We start from the raw sequence: 21,675 nt of genomic DNA, 5'->3' as shown, positions 1-21,675 counted from the left end.
ATGAGGAAGGCAGAGCAGGTAGAGACAAGAAGAAAAGGAGAGAAAAGGAGACCCCAAGTCCCAAATCTGTCAGGGTTTAATAACTGCCCTTTGCAGATCATAGGAACTTAGCCCATATTTGGCCCCATAGCTGGGTGCCTTGCACAGTGAGCAACCTGCATGGCCTTACATGGAGGCCTCGGGCCCATGTCTACTTTTGGCAGGGATTGGCACTAATCTTGGCAAACCTGAGATCCCAGACCTGTGTGCAGATGTGAGGGACTGTTGAGCTCCAGACAGAGCCGCAGAATATGCCTAGTGCTACTGGAAATTTGGATTTTCATGTGAAACCTGCAGTTTGTAAATGCTCACAGGGGGGAGAGAGAGAGAGAGACAGAGAGAAAGAAAAAAGAATTGCCCTTAGATTTGCAGACTCAGTGTGCTGAGTAAGTAGTCTCCTGTTCTCCTTACCTTGTGGTGTATCCTTTATATTTAAAGGAATCCCTGGGCAACCAGTGATTTCTTTCCACTATGAACAGAGGTAACCTGACAGTGTCTGTAACCCTTACAACCTGGAAAAGCCCGCTGCCGTAACCAATATTACTCACCTAGTACATATTTACTGTCTGACAGGGACTGTATTAATTGGCCCATTTAATCCTCACAACAACCCCAAGAAGTAGGTATTATTACCTGCGCTTTTCAAATCCAGAACGGTTATGTAACTTGCACCAGAAAGTTGCTATAGGAGTTAAACTTCTGGCATTTTCCCTTTCCGGCAGCTTAGCAGTGGCAAACTTAACGCGTGAAAGCTTTCCGAAGAAGGATATTAAACTTTATCCTGACTACTGAAAGGAACAGGCTTTGGCTTGTTTTTGAGACTTTGAACTCAGCTCCAACACCATGAATCCTTCCAGGGGTAAGCAGCCTTGGAATTTATTCCAAACGTCATTCAAATACCCATACGAGCAACGGGCAAAGGATTTAAGAGCAATTAGGGAAGGGAGAGTTTCCACCAAATACCATTTTCTTCTTGTATGTACAGTTTTGTCCCTTTGTGTTTCACCAAGGAACAAATCCCAAGCACAAGAAAAGGGGAGCTCTTCGAAGTCCAAAATCTGTTCATGCACCAAATATTTGTCCGGGATGTGGGATGATGGGGAAGGCAGAAAAGGCACCCAGAACAGAAATTTTATTTCAGTTTTGATTCCAGCATCATACCCTGTCTTGGCCAGCACCCTGACTCCTTGATTCTTCCTAGAAACCGGCTCAATTCAGTCCCATCTGAAAGGAAAACCTTCATCGTCAAGCTCCTCTCTCCCCTGGCCCTGACCGCCAAGCCTCCACTTCCTCTCTGCTCCCTTGCCCGGCCCTGAGGAGGCGTCCGCCCTCGCCCCTCTGCAGAAGCTATCCTTGATCTAGCCACTGATGACCCTTCCCTGGGCAACCAGTGATTTCTTTCCTGTCCTGTTCTAACGTGACCTTTCTTTGCATCAGATACTAGTGACCTTCTCCTTCTTCATGAAACCCCTCCCTGGGCTTATACACATCCTGCCAACTCTCTTAGCCAACTGCCCTCGATTTTGTGTTTGTTTGTTTGTTTGTTTTTAAATTGGTTTTCTTCCCCTTTGGGTCCTTTCAATGTTGTTTATTCCCAAATGGTGGTACTGGGATAACTCTAAAAATGAGAGGGAAAGGATCCCCTAGGTGTGCTCAGTGAATACATCGTATGCCTAAAACATTGAAGGAAAAAAAAAAAAAAAGGCAGGGGGTGTGGGGAAATCCCAGCAAGGAAAAACCCAATATTACATGGTATTACAGGATCGTGTGATGAGGCTGCTGTGAATATTTTCTGCAGAGTACCTATATTATTATAATTGGCCTTTTCTCCAAGGAAATCAGTTTCTTTAATTGTTTCATTCTTTCAAGGGACAATGTCAAAGTTGTTGAGCCCAAAACTGCTCAGTTTCATCATTTAGCTTACATGGAAAAATTTTTCCTAAAGAATGCAGAAAGGAATTTCTATAAAGCAATTAATTTATCCTCTTTTGCCCAGCTGAAAGCAGCAGCAAATGAGCCTGGGCTGTTTCCTGTCAGTTTAATAATAAACAACTCAGCCCTCTCTTGCCCTCACATCTTGAGCTCCACATGCCCCTCAAGATACAGTAAATGCTTGTCCAAGACACAGGACAACTTAAAAGATCCTTAGAGTGTGGAATCCTGTTGAGAGGTTCCGATGGTCCCAAGACGTGCTTCCTGCTTATACAGCCTGTGGTCTAAAATAAGGGAGGGGCATCTGGGTGGCTCAGTGGGTTAAGCTTCTGCCTTCAGCTCAGGTCATGATCTCAGTGTCCTGGGATCCAGCCCCGCATCGGGCTCTCTGCTCAGCGGGGAGCCTACTTCCTCTTCTCTTTTTCTCTTCCTGCCTCTCTGCCTACTTGTGATCCGTCAAATAAATAAATAAAAATTTAAAAATAAATAAAATAGAATAAGGGAGAGGGACTTTGGGCCAACAGCAACTTCATGGAGTTTTCAGGATGCTACGAATTGTCTCGATGCTATAATTAAAAGTAACAGCATGTTCTCTGAAAGGTCAAAATTAACATGGCAGACTCGATACACTCTCACTGACCAGGCACAGAAAAGAAAGGTTTGGTATTGTATTTTAAACGTTTTTAAGGAAAATGTACTGAGGCTGTCCAATGGGAGCTGACAACCATCTAAAACATCACTGACTTTTCTCTTGCATTTACCTTTGGAAGGGACAAGCTGTGGTCAGAGGCAGGCTATGTGTTGGGTGGAGGCTTGTCTCTGTGCTGCTGTAGAGAGCCTACGGTTGGAGAGAATTCACCATGGCAAATTCGAGATGATGTGAACACTCTGGTGAAGGAAGATCTGTCCCCAAAAGGTCATGCCATAGGGCTAGCTCTGGACTTGAAGGCTTGCCGTTCTTGGCCCCGGCCCAAGATCCTAGGCATCTTCCCCACAGTCCTTTGCCTGGGCCTTCACCCTGTCTTGGGAGCTCTCAGGTAGGAAAGGTAATTACAGCAGAAAGAGCAGTTACAAAGACAACCAGGCTTCAAGAGAGAAAGGAGAAGATGGGGCATCGCATTCCTCCCTGCTCTGTGTAATCCTTCTCCAGTAAGGCCACATGTGGTGCCCGTACCCAACTCCAGCACCCAGGCTGAGGTAGCAAGATCAGGCCACAAATGCCCATCTGTTAAGGTGACGATGTCCGTGGAAAGTCCCTACTTTCCAGAGTTAGTTCTGCTTCCTCGGACAGCAACCCTGCATTTAGCTCAGTCGAAATGCAGCTAAGTCATGAGTAATAACACTCTGAGTCCATACCAGCCCAAACCAATTCATGTGGAAGAATGCATCAGCCAGTGGCTGGTTTTTTAGGGGGTTGGGGGAAAAGAAAGGTACAGTTAGAACCCTTGGACACCATGTCTGGATGAGAACCCCAGAACATTCTGGAAATGGGTGGAGCGGGAATTGGAAGGTGGAGGGGGTCTAAAGGCAACCTCACTTACGTCCCGATTTTCTCTGGGCTCTGGTATTTGAGTCAGATAAAAGAAAAAAGAGAGAGAGCTCTTCACATAGGTGAATGGTGTTTCTTGTTTTTTTTTTTTTTTTTTAAGATTTTATTTATTTATTTGACACAGAGAGAGGGATCACAAGTAGGCAGAGCAGCAGGCGGGGTGGGGGGGGAAGCAGGCTCCCTGCTGAGCAGAGAGCCTGATGTGGAGCTTGATCCCAGGACCCTGAGATCACTACCTGAGCTGAAGGTAGCAGCTTAACCCACCGAGCCACCCAGGCACCCCAATGGTGTTTCTTTGAAAGGAAGAAATATGATATTGACCAAATAAATCTGGTAAATGAACCAGGCCATATGATGATAGAAAGTTCAGTGTTGGAGACCAAAGAACAGGGCGATGCACTTTAAAAAGTGCATACCCAGGTGGTTCAGTCTGTTAAGAATCTGACTCTTGATTTTGGCTCAGGTCATGATCTCAGGTCCCTGAGACAGAGCCTTGCATTGGGCTCTACTCAGCATGAGGTCTGCTTGTCCCTTCTCTCTCTCTCTCTCTCTCTCATAAATAAATAAAGTCTTTAAAAAATTAAAATAAAAAAAAAGATGCATACCAAGGAGAATATAGGGGAAAATAACCAAACAACTGAGGAGTCCCTCCGGGGCTCCAGGGACACAAGCCCAAGGTACAGCCCGAGTGTGGACGTACAAAACACCTCAGTGTTGGTGGAACCCAGCAGTGACATCTCAAATGAGGTGTTTCACCACTTGTTACACCAAAATACAGAGAGGTCATCTCCCAACGTCCCATTCTCCTCCTTTCCGTCTGAAAATCAAGTTACGTGCATTGTATCACTGAGTTGATTAAGTCTCTGAAGGCAGGGCAGTATTTTTAGGACATCCGTCCTAGTTTTAGGGCTTTTGGGGGCAGGGGAAGGTAGAATTTTTAAGTTTGAGGGGTGCCTGGGTGGCTCAGTGGGTTAAGCTTCGGCCTTCAGCTCAGGTCATGATCTCAGGGTCATGGGATCAAGCCCCGAATCGGGCTCTCTGCTCAGCAGGGAGCCTGTTTCCCCCTCTCTCTCTGCCTGCCTCTCTACCTGCTTGTGATCTCTGTCTGTCAAACAAATAAATAAATAAAATCTTAAAAAAAAAAAAAAGAATTTTTAAGTTTGAAAATGCATCTCTACTCAATAGCTAATTCCAGAGGAAAACTGAGTCAGTGTTGACCACTCTAATAGGAAGATTAGAAAACCAACTCCAGGGTGCCTGGGTGGCTCAGTGGGTTAAGCTGCTGCCTTCGGCTCAGGTCATGATCTCAAGGTCCTGGGATCAAGTCCCGCATCAGGCTCTCTGCTCAGCAGGGAGCCTGCTTCCTTCTCTCTCTGCCTGCCTCTCTGCCTACTTGTGATCTCTCTCTGTCAAATAAATAAATAAAATCTTTAAAAAAAAAAAAAAAAGAAAAAGAAAACCAACCCCATAAAAGGGTATGTGCGCAGTGATGAAGGGATTCTACCACAATGTTTTCAGATGCGGGAAGGTCACGTCTAGTTGTGTTTAGAGTGGAGACGGTCCATCTCTCTTGAAAGCTAATCCGCTCGCCCATCTGAGGCAAAACTAAACATATCACGGCATATGGAAAAAACAATCTCAACAAATTCCACGGCCGGGCCACAGTGAGAACTGATGTGGGCAGGTGAGCCAGCTTGTGGGCAGCAGGTGCTGGCGATGACAAGAAGCAAGGGGTTAACCACACGGGTCTGGCCTTAGCTGGGTTTCCTACACTTGGGTTTCCACCATTGCGTTACCACTCACAACTGCATAACCTGAGCCAGCCTCTGTTTCCAAATCCACACCTTGGGATCAGAAGAACACCCTTCACCCGTGAGCCTATTACGAGAACTATAGAATTATAACAACATAATTTAATACTAGAAGACATAATTATATGCATATGAATATATAATAATACACATAATTACACGCATGGGAAGGACATAGCAGGTGTTCATCAGTACAAGAATTAATGTTGAGGGTTTTTTAAGATTTTTTTAAAAAAAGGTAGAATTTAATCTTTATTTAAGAATACTGCAATAGAGAAGATTCAACATAGAAATAAGAAGCCCACTGAGAGGAGAAGCTCTGTACAGTTTGTACAGTCTAGAACTGGTCAAGTAGATCTTCGTTGTAAAAGGTGCTTCAATAACAAACCACACTGAAAAGGAGTTCTTAGCAGAGAAACCGTAAGACAAACTCCGACCAAACAGAGCACACAACAAACCACATTCCGCCTCAGGTGTACAAGCTAAAAACTAAAGGTCCCAGGAGTGCCACCCTCAACTTGGAACCGAGAGCCTTCAGAGGCAGTTTCTGGCACACCCTTCCAATCTCCCTCTTCCTCTACAGAGAAATCCTTCTCAATCAAGGTTAAGGAAGCTTTGTACCCTGATTTTTGTGGTTTTGCAGAGCTCCCATTTGGTCCAAACCTCCGCATTCTTCCATCATTATATTGTCTCCATGTCACCTAGTTTCTCAGCAGCCCATACAGCTTCATTTTGAGTCTTATAATCTGCCTCGGAGAGAACACCAACAAGGAAGGGGACTAACCCATGATTCACAGCTTGCTCTGTCTGGTCCTGGTGGCCAGCTGTGGTGTTTGACACTGTCCATGTAGTTTCCTTCTCAACATTGGCTTGACAGTTTGTTAGCAGGCTGGGAAAGGCAGCAAGCCCTCCTGCATCTATTAGCACCTGGGTGTGTTCATCTGTCCCATGGACAGTATTTCCTGTGGCTCTTAAGGCAGGAGTCACAATGGGCAATTCAGTAGCTCCTAGAAGCTTCCCAAACCGAGGCACAACTCCTGTTTTCACAACCATTTCAGACCATTCATTTGGACCATCAGAAGGTAGGAAATGGCCCAGCAGGGATCTGCTAGTATTTCTGGATCATCATGATGCGGGAGACCAAGTGAGGTAGGAAGAATCAGCTCAAGAGCATCTCAGGAGCGCAGGATTCTTGTTACCACAAGTCTTGAAAGTGTCCGCGTAAGGTTAGGTACGTAACCGTAGGCTAAAGACGACATGTCGGGAACTGCAAGGAGAGCCAATAGCGGGTCAGTTGCACCGTGCTTGATAACCAAGTCTCGAAAAACCAAACCGTCACTGGCAGTGTTTCCTAGAGCTCCCACAGCTTGTTCCACGACGTGGGCATGAGAAGTTGCCAACGGAGGAATGAATGCTGGGAGAGAACCTCCACCTACCGCAGCCTTGGTCGGTTCTGATGCCCCGGAAGCAATGGTAGTGAGAGCTCAAGCAGATTCAAACTGAATGGGACTATAGTCAGTTCTGCCCAAGAAGGACACAAATTTTGGAATCAAACCAGCCCGGATTATGGCATCTACGGAGTGGGGGGGAGGGGGGCTGTTCTTCCCTAGAAAGCAGTTTCCTAGCAATGTGAGCAGCCTGGAGGTGGCTTTCCAATTTGTTGCTATGTTTACCTTTGACAATGTCATCAACAGACCAATTTACAGTGCCCTAGTTGTTGTGGTTTTCCTGCAGCGCTGAGGGAGCATCATCAGGGAATCAGCTTACGCTCCCCCCAGAAGCTGAAAGCATCTGGTCAACCTTCTTAGCTTTCCTCAGCTAAGGAGCTATTCGGCACCACCTCATTTCTGCACTGCCTTTCCCCTTGTTCTTGAATCTGTTAAGCTGAGCAGCTGGTGAATTAACATTCTTGTTGGTCATGGTTATGAGACAAAGGGAGAAGGCTACATGGCCAGCTCAGTCTTCCACGGGAGGTGGTCCAGGGCAGGCCAGAGCGGGTCAGCTGTCCTAAAATCGTCCAGCATGGATCACCCCAAGGACAGTGTGGCTAAAGATTTTATGTATTTATTTATTTGAGAGAGAGAGAATAAGCTGGGGGCAGGGGCAGAGGAAGAGGGAGAAGCAGACTCCCTGCTGGGCAGGGAGCCCGATGTGGGACTCAATCCCAGGACCCTGCAATCATGACCTTAGCCTAAGGCAGACACTTATTAACCAACCGAGCCACCCAGACGGCCCAAGATTTAATGTTTTAAAATAATTATTAGTGACCACATTGTATCTCTCTTTCCTTCTGGCACAGCGAGAAACACACCACTGGTTTCTCAGCTTCCCCAGTTTATATCAGTCTCCCCCTGTCAATGAAGACACCGTATACAACTGATCTTTCTACTTCTCAGCAAAACAGAATTTTAAAAAAACTCATAGTCACATTACTATCATTTTTTATTTCTTATCAAGGAGAGTCTGGCGCCTGGCCTTCACCCTTTCAAGTGGATGGAGTCGGGGAGGACAAAATGCTGTCAGCACTGAAAGGGATGTTAGAGGTCGTCTAAGTATGCGAAGGCTCACTCTGCCCTTCTCTCCTGAGAAGAAGCTGGTATTTGATTTTGCTCAGAAAAAAAAAAAAAAAAAAAAAAAAAACCTTGAAAAAATTTTTACCCATCCCTTCCTTAAATATGGAATAAAGAACACGCTAGTTTCTTCATCTCACATGAGAATTCAATTATTTATACCAAATCATTTTCCCTTTCCCTTTCCCAAAAGACAGGAAGAAAGAGGAATAATATTTCTCAAACACCAACGTGATAAGCAATTTCTATAGAATCGCATTTAATCCCCCTAACAACATTAGGAAATACAAGAGTATCTTTGAATAGATAAGGAAATTGAGGGCCAGAGAAACTAAGGGACTTGCTCAAAGCTGATCAGGAAGCGGTAAAATGGGCACTGGAACCCAGTCGTGACTCAAACATTCATTCGTGTTCGCTCTAAAAATGATTTGGTGTCTCCAAAGCTCTCACCCTGTGTGATTTTCTTCACAGCAACTTAACACCACTTGACATTATATTATATGTTGATCTGTGTATTTGTTATCTATTTTCCTCATTGGAACCTAAGTTCTATGAGGGTAGGATCTTTCTATATCCCCCAAGGGTAAAACAGTACCTGACACATAGTATGTGCTCAAGTAAATATTTGTCACATGAACAAATGGAGGAATGAATAAATAAGTTGTTGAGTTAATTAATGAATTAGTAAGGGGATATAATAGAGAATTAAATGCCAGATCTTTCTTTAAAGATTTTATTTATTTATTTGAGAGAGAGAGAAGAGGGAGACTGAGTGATGGCGGAGGGGAAGAGAAGGAGAAGCAGATTCCCTGCTGAGCAGGAAGTCTGACATGGGGTTCAATCCCACGATCATGGCTTGAGCCGAAGGCAGAGGCTTTAAACCACTGAGCCACCCAGGCGCCTCCGAATGTCAGACTCAAATGTAAATAGCATATAACTCTGGCAACAAAAAAGAAAGTGTACATAATAAATTATTTTTTCTAGGTGATCTAATACGTTTATATAATTGTATTCTCTTTAAGAACATATGCACTTAACTGTCTCAAGAGGGCTAGTTTATAGATTCTTGATACAGCTGGAAATGTTGGTAACTAATATCAGCATACTGATGCCCTCAAATAGGACTGAGACTATCCAGAAAACCATTCACTTTAAAACTGGCTACCAGGAAACTTCATGAATTAATAGTATTTGTCCAAACCAAATTTATCTTTGGGTTCATTGACTCAATCACAATAATGGTTTCAGTTCGATCTTTCAAGGTTGATTTTTTTACTTGAAGGTATCTATAAAAAATTGATCTTACCTGTTTGTATCTATTTGAACATAAACCATCTTTTGGTACTTCCCCCTAAGAATTAAGGTAGAGTTCAGGAATGCCATCTTTTTAAATTTCCTAAATTAAATTAAATTTCCTTCTAAAGACAGATGTCACACAAAACCTTCCAGGAAGACAACTGGGCAGCTATATAAATCACTGAATAACCTTTGAGTCTGCGGTTCAATTTCCAGCATTTATACTGAAGAATCATTCAAGAAGAAAAAAAAAATAACAATCTATCTTCACAATGAAATGTTATGCACTCATTTAGAAATGTCATGCAAGAATATTTAGTGACATGAAAAGTTCATAATATATTTTTAAATTAAAAAGCAGGTTACAAAATAGTCTATAAGTCTGCTTCCAATTTTGTAAAAAATATGCACATAATTGTGTGAAAAAAATATATATATATCAAGCTATTAAAAGTGACAAACTTTTGGTCAAAGAACTAGAAATTATTTATTTGTTTATTTATTTGAGAGAGAGAAAGAGAGAGCAAGCAGGGAGGAGGAAGGGGCAGAAGGAGAGAGAGAATCTTAAGCAGGTTCCACTCTCAGCCCAGAGCCTGATGCAGGGGTTGAATCTCATGACCCTGAGATCAAGACCTGAACCAAAATCAAGAGTCAGACACTTAACTGGCCAAGCCACCCAGGCACCCCTAGAAATAAAATATTTGCTTGATGGGGTGCCTGGGTGTTGGCTCAGTGGGTTAAAGCCTCTGCCTTTAGCTCAGGTCATGATCCCAGGGTCCTGGGACCAAGCCCCACATCAGGACCTCTGCTCAGCAGGGAGCCTGCTTCCCTTCCTCTCTCTCTGCCTGCCTCTCTGCCTACTTGTGATCTCTGTCTGTCAAATAAATAAAATCTTTTAAAAAATATTTTAAAAATATTTGCTTCATGTGCATTCCTGCTTTTTCTATAATTCGCACATAGAGCTTTAGTCATAAGAAACCATCTTTCACTTAAGGAAAGTCTAGGAAACAGGTCTGCAGTCTCCAAACTGTAACTCTAGCTTTTCTAGGTCATCTTCTAGGTCATCTTCAGGATGAACCACATCTTCTCTGAACGGCTCTGCCCTCCCATATTTCTTCCCCATCTCTCATATAAAACATCCCTGGACCCAGGATGAGCCTTATCTAAGTGGCTCTACCATTCCCTCTGCAGACTTTCAGAACTGCCCTGATTTTCCCCAGAAGCTACTTTTTGGAAAAGGCAACAGTGTGTGTCTACCACCTCTTTCGGTTTTCAGAAGATGTGAGGTCATGGGGAAATTTAAGGTCCAAATTTCCCCTTGGCCTTTACATCTCTTTCCATTTGAGTGAGCTACAATGCGTGTGTGGCGTGTACGTGTGTGCATGGGTACAAGTGCGTGCGTGTTCTGGGGGACAGGCTTTGTAAATGGGTTGAAACCTGACTTTATGTTGTGGTGGTAGCTGTTTTTAACACTTCTCTATCCTTTGTGTTTGCTGTTTTTTCACTTTGTCCGTGCTCACTCTTAGTTTTCTTTTCTGAGCACCTTCCTAGCTGGATACCTGGTTGCAGGTATATCACACAAGACACGTTGACGAATCACAGAAATGTGTCATTAATTATTAATTATTAATGTGTCATTAATATGTGTGTTGTGCTCTTTGACTTACGTACCATTTTCATAGGGATTTTATCATTTGACCCAATGACATAGGTATTATTCTGTTTTACAGGCGAAAAAACTTAAGACTCAGGGAAATTAAAGAACTTTCACAAGATGCTCCCACCGAGAATCAGTGAAGCAGGACAGGAATCAGATTTGTTTGCCTCCCCATGTTTCTGACTTGAAGGTCTATGCTCTCTCCTCCCTGCAGTGAGGGCTTTCTGAGTTGTTTATTACTACAAAGGATAACATGAATGAGAAGACTGATTTCACAGGTTACTAAAATGATTAAAAGGCAAATCAAACAAGAGGATTCCTCAAACCCAAAGTAAGCCAGTCACAAAAAGCAACGTGACTCAGCTTCTCATCAAAATGCTGTCACAGAGGGGAGCTGGGACCATCACAAGGTTACCCCTCCAGTGGGAGTGAATGTTTTAGAATGCTTCTTTCTCTTAGATAACATCTTATTTCCTGTCAAATAAAAAATTCTCATTTAATCACTCAAAAGCTTTTAAAAATATCTTAATCTTCTGGTTTTTCCTTAAATGCTTTTTAAATGCTTGTTCTCAGGAAAAAAAAAAAAAAAGCGCTGAGCAACTGGGCTCCTTACCAATCTGTGGGGTTTCTAGAAAAGATTCGCTTTCACATGGTACTTGTAGTGTCCTCAATTTCAATGAGATTTTAAATTGTTTTTCTTTTTCCTACTGTCAGCCACCCTGCCTTAAAGGATGGGTATGCCTGATATTCTGAGTGGTTCCATCTGGAATCTCAGGTGCTTAGCTATAGACGTTTGGATATTGCTTCTCTGGTTGTCTCCACACCATATCCCTGTGACATAGACCCCATGGTCTTCATCTATCTGACAACAGCACAGCAAACCAGGCCTATCCATATGTTCACTGACATTTGGTTAACAGCCCCTCATTTATGACTGGGGCCCTGTGACAGAGATGGCTAGTTGACCCCCAAAGATTCATGTTCCCCATTCCCAGGGAGGATCTGTTGCTGGCAAGTGACTGCCAGACAAGAACCGTATTCACCAGCTCTCCTTGCCTATCAGTAGGCCTTATAAGTAGTTCTCACCATGTAACGTGAGCAGAAGAGATGTGTACCACTTTTAAGTTGAGGTATTTAACAATGAGCTACAAAGTCTTTCTCTATCTCTTCATTTTGGCCATTGGCTGAATGATACCAGAGTAATCTAAAGGTTACAAGATGGCCAAGCTATAACATCAAAGCTTCCTAGGTCTCAGAGCCACTGCTTAGAGGAGAGCCACCTAACCTGTGTCAGTCTGTGACATAAATATAAAAGAAATGTTTGTTGGGTGATTTCACTGAGATTTTGGAATTACTTGTTATGACAGCTCTTTTACCCTGATCATACTGGACCTATAAGTCCAGGAAACCCTCCTCATGAGGCCTAGCTCATTAGGTCTGGATCATCCCTCCTCATTAGGATCATGGAATTCGATGAGCCTGAATCTGACACGAGTATTAATGGGCTGGGGGTGGCATGATGCTACAATGGAAGTCCTGTCACTAATTCATGCCCACTGCAATGTGCAGGGAGGGGGACTATGCCTGAGACCACTAATTGACTATCAATAGCTATTATCCCCTTCCTTCTAACTCAACCCAGGTTTTGTTGGAGGTGGCAACGTGTTGGGCTACTAAAAACTGTATTTCCTAACCTCCCTTGTAGGCAGAGGGATCCCACCAAATGTGATAGATAGTAAATGTCCAGTTTCCTTTTTCTGGGAAAGTTCCTTAAAGGGGAGCAATGTTAGCCAACATGCTTCTCTGGCCTTCTGTCTTCTTCTTGTCCTCAATATTTTTCCGGTGCGTAGAGTTTCAGGAGCTCCCTTACGACCATGAGCATGAGAGCCACACACTAAGGATGACGGGACAGAAAGACACAAAGTCTCCAGTGGCATCTCCCCTACCAGGTCTGAATTGCCAACCACTGGAGTTCTTGTTACGTAAGAAAAATAAACTCCCCATCTGTTGAAGCCACTGTTTTGTAGGGTTGTCTGCTCCTGCAGCAGCTAAAAGCAATCCTAGCTGTGATCCTTCGGACACAGCCCACGTCATGTATCGTCCTGACAGGCCGGTCTTTCTGCCTTCCTTGGTGTGTTTTCTTCTTCTACTCACCTTAATGCTTCCCAGCCAGGACTCACACGGGACCACCGAAGCTCTAAGCCCACAGGGTAACTCTTGAGAATAAAGAGCTTGCTGACCCCATTTCTAGTCATTGGCCTCAAATCCTGCTCCTTGGAGTGACACCTGGGACTTTCCAAGCTCCTTGTCTCTTTGGTATCGTCCCACTGCTGCTTCGCCTCTGCACCAGACAGCTCTGCCATCTCGGCTCCATCGATGTAATTATGGGATTTAAAAGAAACCCAAGAAGCTATTACGTTCATTCACCTGCCTCCAGGCAGGACTGTGATTAGCTCTTCCAGACACAGAGCTGACATCCATGGGCCAGAGAAGCCTCTCACAAAGCATGACTCACTGGTAACTTCGAAGGAGTCCATTAAATCTGTTCCCAGTTTCCCAGCCAGTAAAATGGGTATTGTGATGGGAACAGGGAATGACAAGACCTTCTGCTGAAATCCATGGAGTTTAAAGCGGAATATGAGTGCTTGCTTTCTTCAGTGCTGTAAAAGACTAAAATGGCCAAACACACCACACCTCCTCCCACTGAGAGGGCGGGTTTATCTCCCCATCCATTAAAGCTCGTTGGCCTTGTAACTTGTTTGAGCCAACCAATGTGGTAGGAGGAATGTTTAATAAGCTCCAAATTCAGCCTCCAGGAGCCTTGTGGCTTCCACTCTCCTCCTCTTAGAAAGCTCCCTCCACCCCAGTAGGAATAGCGAGCCGGACTCCTGGAGGATAAGGACCGTGTGAAGAGGGACAGCAACACCAAGGCCCCAAACTTGTGAGTGAGGCTATCACAGACATCCCATCCAGCCAAGCCATCAGATGATAGCAGCCTCACCAATGACCACAGCAAGACCAGCAGAAGGGCCCCACTGAGCCCAACCCGAAATGCCAACCCACAGAATCATGAGACACAAGAAACTGCTGTTGCTTTAAGTCAATAAGCTTTGGGGTAACGTATTAGTTTCCCAGGCTGCCATGACGCATAGCCACAAACCCAGTGCTATCTATTCCCTCACTGTTCCGGAAAGGGGAAGTCCAAAATCAGGGTGTCGGCAGGACCATGCTCCAGCTCTGATGCTCAAGGGAAGAAACCTTCCTTGACTCCCTGTCTTCCGGAGGTTGCCGGCAGATTCGCGTTCCCTGGCTTGTGGAGGCGTGACTCCCGTCTCTGCCTCTGTCTTCACGTGGCCTCTTTGTGTGTGTCCGTGGCTCTGTGGCTCTTCTTATATGGATCACACCGATTAGATGTGGGGCCCCCTTTAACTTACATCGGCAGAGACCCTCTTTCCAAAACAAGATGGCTTTCGCAGGTACCAGGGCTCAGGAATCTTTGGGGAGAGACACAATTCGACCCACAACAGGTGGTTTGTTAGGTAGCAAAATGGAACTGATCCTGGTGCTCCTTCCTATAATTTTTGTCCTTCAAGCACAGAAACATAAAGATAATAAAGTACAAAGAATTTTTAGTTCTGAAACATAACACCTGACAGTGTCTAGACAGTTTCAGAATCTCCCCGCAAGAGAACAGATAAACAGAATATTGTATTTATGATTAAGGTTCTCAGCGGTGGTGCAAAGCAAAATGTTCTTAATCTATCAGGCAGTATCGGATCTTATCTTTATCCATGTGTTAAGACTCATTTTATGGGAATGAAACCTACCTGCGCTTTCCCTCTCCGGTCAGAGCATGCTCTGTCTAGCATGTGTGTGACGTCTGCGCCAAAGTCAAAGGTCTGTTGGAACATTCTGGTTACCGATGTCCCACTTTCTCTTCTGCCTCGTCTGAACTTTTTAAAGCTCCCAGCTTCCTCCATTTCCCCTGCCCTGACTCCCCTCCAACACTCTGAAATCTGACTTCCTTCCCCACAGCTTCACTAAAACTGCCTTTTCAGACCTTTACGCTGACCACCAGCAAGGCAAACCCAATGGCTCTTCCTTTGTCCTCTGACCTTTCGAATTGCCCTACTAGCTTGCTTTTCGAGCACTACACTGTCTGCCAGGCCTGAGCCCAATTCTTCTTCCTCTCTTTTTGTAGCTTTTCTCTCTTATACCAACTGGCAGGGGCTCATGCCCCGTCCCATTATTTTCCTTTTCCCACTACATTTTCCTACCTTCACTGATGACTTCCTGATTAATGAGTTCCATCCGGACCTCTCGTGCAAGCTCCGAGACTACATCTCGAGCTACCCTATAAGATATGTTGTATATTTTACGCTTCTCTGTATCGATCTGAGTAGGCTTGGTTATGTGGTCATAACGAATAGTCCAAAAATCTTTGTGGCTTATAAACACAAAGACCTTCAGAGAGCAAGCACGGCCCTCCCCTGACTGTCTTGACTCCCCGGCATAGGCTACGGACCCATCTGGAACATTGCTGATGGTGCAGAACAGGAAAAAGAGGACATGGCAAAGGCCAGCCTGGCTCCTGAAGTTTCACCTCCAAGTGACCACATCACCTTCAGTAAGGTAAAAAATAAAATCCTCTCGCAGGGCAGGAGGGCTAACTCTACATCAGTGCGCAGCCTCCTATGTTCTCTTAAACAAAAACTCTACGAGAGAAGTGCCAAGTCAGCCACCCAAAACTTATTCGGATTCCAGGTTTTCATAATGACTCAATGCCACCATCCTTATCCAGTTTCCCCGAATGGAAATCATGGCGTTATCTCTTTTAGAAATCTCACCTTTCCCAGTTACAAAAATTCATAGGAAAATTTGGAAAATATACATACCATGCAAACACACGCTTCACATGCCAGGAAACAAAAATCATCAGTCACACAACTAACTCCCCAGGTGTAACACTGATAACCCATCCACATATGTCCTTCTGGTCTCCTTATCATATGCATTGATCTGTTATCGCTACAGGGAGATATATACATATTTATTTTTCAATAAGAATGATTTCATACCATACACACAGCTCTGTGGCTATCAAAATCTATCCAGATAACTTCAATATTTTCTTTTCTTCCTTTTTGAAAAATAGCATGGTAATGACTTGCACATTTAAGTATCCCGCTCTGACCTCTCTCCTGAGTCTCAGATTTCTAAATAAACCTACATAATAGGAAATTTCCTACTACTATATTCCCTACATAGTAGAAAATTCCATTTGCACTGTTCATATGCATCTTAGACGTAAAATGCCTCCAACTAAACTCTTGATTCACCCTGAAAGCCTGCTCCTCACCCAGTCTTTTCAATTTCTGTGCAAAGCATCCATGTCCTGGGGCGCTTGCGTGGCTCAGTGGGTTGAAGCCTCTGCCTTCCGCTCGGGGTCATGATCCCAGGGTCCTGGGATCGAGCCCCGAATTGGGCTCTCTGCTCAGCGGGGAGCCTGCTTCCCTTCCTCTCTCTCTGCCTGCCTCTCTGCCTACTTGTGATCTCTGTCAAATAAATGAAAAATAAAATCTTAAAAAAAAAAAAAAAGCATCCCTGTCTACCCAGAACTCCGACCCCAGAGACACAGTGATTTGTCTTTTTCTCCCACTGTTCCTGGACCACATCTAACCCATCTGCTCAATCTCCAAGCTGCATCTCTGACCTGACAGCCCTCTCCCCTGAAGACCCAGCTGCCACCACCAACATCCCCTAGAACCTGACTCCTTGTTCCCACCCTCTGCTTCTCTGTGGGCAAGCCAGAGCGCACTTTTAAACAAAAGTCAATTGCATCACGCTTCTGTTCCAGAAACCTTCCCACGGCACTGGGAGTAATACTTAAACTCTCCCCACGACTTGGAAGGATTTGGTTGCTGCCTACTTTTCCCTCACCTCTCCCACTCTCCCATCACCTGCTCTACTCCAGACACACGGGCTCTTTCTTTGCTTCCAGCGCACCAGATTTCCTCTTACTCCAGCCACGGCCCTCGCTGACTCTCCCGCCCAGTCCCGGTCCCCGTCACTGAGCCACTCGGGGAGGCCTCCCTCGTCCATTCTTTTGAGGTAGACACACTCTCCACACGGCTCTTGAGCATTCTCTGCGTAGCACTCATTTTACCTGTATTTCCTTATTTCTTTCCTGCTTTACTTTATGATCTTGCCACTGGAAAATAACCTCTTTTATTTTTTTTAATTAAAGGTTTATTTATTTTATTCAGAGAGAGAGCAAGTGCGTGAGAGGGGGTGGGGCAGAGGAGAGGGAGAGAGAATGTCAAGCAGACTCCGTGCTGAGTGCAGGACTGATGCAAGGCTCGATCTCATGACCCTGAGATCACAACCCAGGCCGAAATCAAGAGTCCAAGAGTCGGTCGCTGTACCGACTGAGCCACCCAGGCACCCCTGGAGAATGACTTCTTGTAGAACAAGAACCTTGTCTATCTTGTTTGTGGCCCTATCCATGACCCTTAAAACACTGCCAGGCACAGAGCAGGCTATAGTCAAGGTGCATGACACGAGCTAATGAGTAATTATTTAGGTGCTTCTCAAGTCCAGTTGATTTCCTTTGAAGTATGTGGGGACACAGTCCCCTCTCAGTCCCTTCTTGTGACCAGAGCCTAATCCCAGACCTCATCACCTCACCATGGGGATGACTGCAGCTCCCTCCAGATCCATCTCACCGAGCTCCCTCTACCCTACCCATTCTGCTCCTGGTTGGCCAGTTCACCTCCCCATTACACCAGTTTCCTCTGTCACTCCCTTCCCCGTGCCTCCAGGCCTGGCTGAACCCCTCCAGCGCTGGTGGAATTCCTCCATCCTACCCAGGGTTCTGTCAACACTCTAGCCCTGCTCCCCACCCAGCCACAAGAACTCCATCTCCTGTGTTCTCTTATGTCAAGCTGCTCACTCCCGCTGAATTCTGGGAAACAGATCCCGGTTGCTATTTTTTCCCTCCTCACGCTGCCTAGAGAAAGTTAAAGACAATAAAAAAAAAACTCGTGTGAGTTGAACAAAGTGATTGGCGAGAGAGCCACACACAACAGGTAAAGTGGAAATCCCCTGTCAAGGGATAGCGTGAGAGCAGGCAGCGATGTGGAACAAAAGAAGGCAATACTAGTAGGTCAAGCAACCCAGGGAGGTGACAATCTTGTTTCTGCAGAGAACAGATGACCGCCACTGCCTTGAAACATGTCTGTGAACTCGCTGGAGAAGGTACATTTCTGGTGGACTTTGAGCCTGATGTTTTCTGCAAGCAGAAGGGAAAGCAGACGGTCATGCTGGTGCAAATCCCTGCTGGGTGATAAGCACCCGGTAGGCAGCTCTGGTTGGACTCCCCAGGGACCTGGGACCCCAGGGGGAGGGTCTATTGTCTTGGTGAGAGCTCAACTTCTCTTGAGTTCTCAAGGACAGCGCCAAGAACCCAAGGCAGACAGCTCAAACACTTCTACCACAGAAGGGGTTTTCTGGGTGCGGAATGCTGCCCTGTGCCTTGTGCCCTGTGTCGCAGCAAGGCAAAGTGGTGATTTGGAGGACAGACCTGCTATCTATGGCCATTCTTCCCATTTTTTTCTCACGGGAGGTCTGGTGCCCCAGGGGATTATATCTCCCTGTTCAAACAGGGGGGAATCCAGCCCAACCGTGCAGACCTACCCATGCCAAAGAAGCCACACACTTCTTAGCAAACACCATACCCTCTTTTGCTAATCTACCTACTTTTTCTAATCAAAAGTCCAGGCAATGAGGCAGACTCTTTATTCTATGTTTTAAAAACCATATTACTAGGGCACCTGGGTGGCTCAGTTGGCTAAGGGTCTGCCTTCAGCTCAGGTCATGATCCCGGGGTCTTGGGATCGAGCCCCATGTCCGGATTCCTGCTCAGTGGGGAGTCTGCTTCTCCCTCTCCCTCGGCCCCTAACCCTGCTCATGCTCTCCCTGTCTCTCAAATAAATTTTTAAAAGTAAGATCTTTAACAAATGACATATTACTTAAAAATAAACATGTTATCAACTCAACTCCTTATCTCGGGTCAAATGCAAATCATCAGTTGGAGAAAAAAAATTTTTTTTTTTAATTTCCTGGCTTTTCCAGGAAATGAATAATGTGACTATAATGTCAGGAATGATTGAAAAAAGCATGACCAGACTGTACACATGTAAATACCTGCTGTTGGTTGTTTCTTTTTTCTTTTATTAAAAAAGATTTTATTTATTTGACAGACGGAGATCACAAGTAGGCAGAGAGGCAGGCAGAGAGAGAGGGGGAAGTAGGTTCCCCGCTGAGCAGAGAGCCCAAAGTGGGGCTCGATCCCAGGACCCTGAGATCATGACCTAAGCCGAAGGCAGAGGCTTTAACCCACTGAGCCACCCAGGCACCCCTCATTGGTTGTTTCTTACAACGTCACCCAAGAAGGGCCATGCAGTCTATTCTGATAGAGCGGTCTTCCTGAAATCATCTTCGGAGCTCTTCTCGGCAACTGCTTTCACAGTTACTCGAAGAGGCCTTTAAAAAACAGCTCCGTGATTCTACAATCATATCTTTCCATTAACTCGTACTGAGATTATCTAATTTCGCAGACCGGATCCAATGCTAATGACTTTGGCTCAAGCCAGAAACCACACAATATATCATTTACGGACATGTGCCCACGTGCGCGCACACACATACACACACTAAAAGTACAACTTGGTGGTAGTGCTGGCCTCTGGAGGAGCAAAAGAAAGAACAGGATGGGAGAGCAGAATACGGGGCCTTCAGATTTATCTGTAATGTCCTTTTTTTTTTTCCATTTAGAAATATCTAAGACAAAAGTCACAAATGTTGGGACACCTGGGAGGCTCAGTCAGTTAAGCGCCCGCCACCTGGTCTTACTCAGCTCAGGTTGTGATCTCAGGGTTGTGAGACAGAGCCCCGAATGGAGCTTACTTTAAAAAAAAAAAAAGTGGGGGCACCTGGGTGGCTCAGTGGGTTAAGCCTCTGCCTTCGGCACAAGTTACGGTCTCAGGGTCCTGGGATCGAGTCCCACATCGGGCTCCCTGCTAAGCAGGGAGGCTGCTTCCCACTCTCTCTCTGCCTGCCTCTCTGCCTACTTGTGTTCTCTCTCTCTCCCTCCCCCTCTGCCAAATAAATAAATAAAATCTTTTTTTTTTAAGTGACCAAAAGTTCACATTTGTTCATTCCGTTCATCGGGCCCTCGGGTACCTGCCATGTTACCATCTCTCTAAATTTGCTACATTTTTGAAACTTTCCAAGTAAGGGAAAAAGCAGATTCTCCATCAAGGGAAAAAGATTTCATGCCACTGAGCTTATTTTTTAGAATAAATGTACTCTAAACTTTGAGAGCAATTCTTAAAGGACCTCCAAGAATGTTCTGGATGTATTCGGAGAATAAGTAGCACGAAGCCAAAATGACCACTTTAAAAGCACAATGCCCCGAAGGGCAAGGCTAAGAGGCAAAGGAAGTCTCCCTCCTTCCCGGTCCATAATCTTGGGTCGATGTCCTTGTTCCTTGCAGGCAAGGCCACAACTTCCATGACCTGCTTAGAACAGAGTAAGGCTCATTAGCTGGAGAGCATTCATGAATACCACCTCAAACTTATGAGCCTAGGATTTGCAAAGTCTCCCAACAAACTCATCCATGCACCAGAAAGTCAACAGATGGAAGAAAGAAGTTGATTACAGTTCTGCATTTCTTGATCTAGTTCCAGTCTAGCCTGAATACCATTAGGTAACCTGTTCCCTATTTTTTATCTTTGACCTCTTGCATAGGAAGTACAATAAATTTTATCCTTTGGATGATAAGGGCACTCGTGAAGCCTCTCGAGGTTTCTGAGCAGAGCGACACTAACATGTTGTAGAAACATAAAGTCAATCCCAGAGCCAGAGGGACCCAAAAAAGTGCCGAAGAAGGTCAGTCTATGTACACCCGGATCCAAGAGGAAACACAGTGAATGACGTCATCTGGATCTTATTTGTGATAGAAAGGGATTCTGATTCCCTACCTGCCATATCACCTCAAAGAGCAAGAGTTTATGCAAAGGACAGGTAAATTAGATTAGATTGTGACGGTACAAAGTGAGTGAAAGTGTGACAACTAGAATCTAAAAGAGAATGAAGAAAGTTAAGTTGCTAGAACAATCTACCTTTATCATTAACCTACCCATTCAATGAATAAAGGAAGAAACCAAGGAAGATGGAGGTTACCACCATCTTTAGCTGTCTATCAGGCAAAAGAAGGAGAAATGTATGACCATTTTAATCCCTGAAGCAGGACTTCATAGGTCACACAGGGATCTGGCAGAGAAGCTAAACAGGAAGAAGTGAGAGACACTGAAGGGCAGGGGTCAAGCTTGCAAATAAAGATTTAAAAGAATGATAAAACCCACCAGGGGTGTGAATGTGAGGAAATGATCAGTCTTGGGCTAGGCTGCTGGGGAAGCAGAAGTAACTGTAACTTTCCTGGGAGACAATTTGTCCATGTGTATCAAAAGCTTAAAGAAAGTTTCTTTCCTTTGACAAGGCAAGGCCACTCCCAGAATTTCTAAGGTAGCACTAACACATCAAGATGTATGTTTAAGACATTCCATCAACCTCTGTCTGTTACTGCGAAAAACTAGAAACTCTCTTGAGGTACAATAGCAGAAAATGAATTCAATAAATCATTGTCTATGCAGTCAGAGCAGTTTTACAGGGCCTTATGCAAATGATAGCGTAGATCTATACTGACTGACATAGAGAGTTGTTCAAGGTATTTTAAAATTAAAAAAAAAAAAAAAAAAA

At 44.8% G+C, this 21,675-nt stretch overlaps 1 protein-coding gene across 3 annotated transcripts in view; it reads right to left on the bottom strand.

The window, feature by feature from the left end:
* DOCK8 (dedicator of cytokinesis 8) overlaps positions 1-21,675 on the bottom strand; it is a 201,974-nt gene that overhangs the window by 174,665 nt on the left and 5,634 nt on the right. Inside the window, exon 1 of one of the 3 annotated variants that reach the window (XM_059411921.1) lies at positions 673-690. The exons of the other annotated variants lie outside the window; for them this stretch is intronic. The gene's annotated coding sequence lies outside the window, so the exon portion shown is untranslated. Of the gene's footprint in view, positions 1-672; positions 691-21,675 lie in introns of those variants that run through there. 3 annotated transcript variants of the gene reach the window in all.

This window comes from Mustela nigripes, chromosome 9 (assembly GCF_022355385.1).
Source record: "Mustela nigripes isolate SB6536 chromosome 9, MUSNIG.SB6536, whole genome shotgun sequence".
Classification (NCBI taxonomy): domain Eukaryota; kingdom Metazoa; phylum Chordata; class Mammalia; order Carnivora; family Mustelidae; genus Mustela; species Mustela nigripes.
This window is presented reverse-complemented; position numbering and strand designations above follow the sequence as displayed.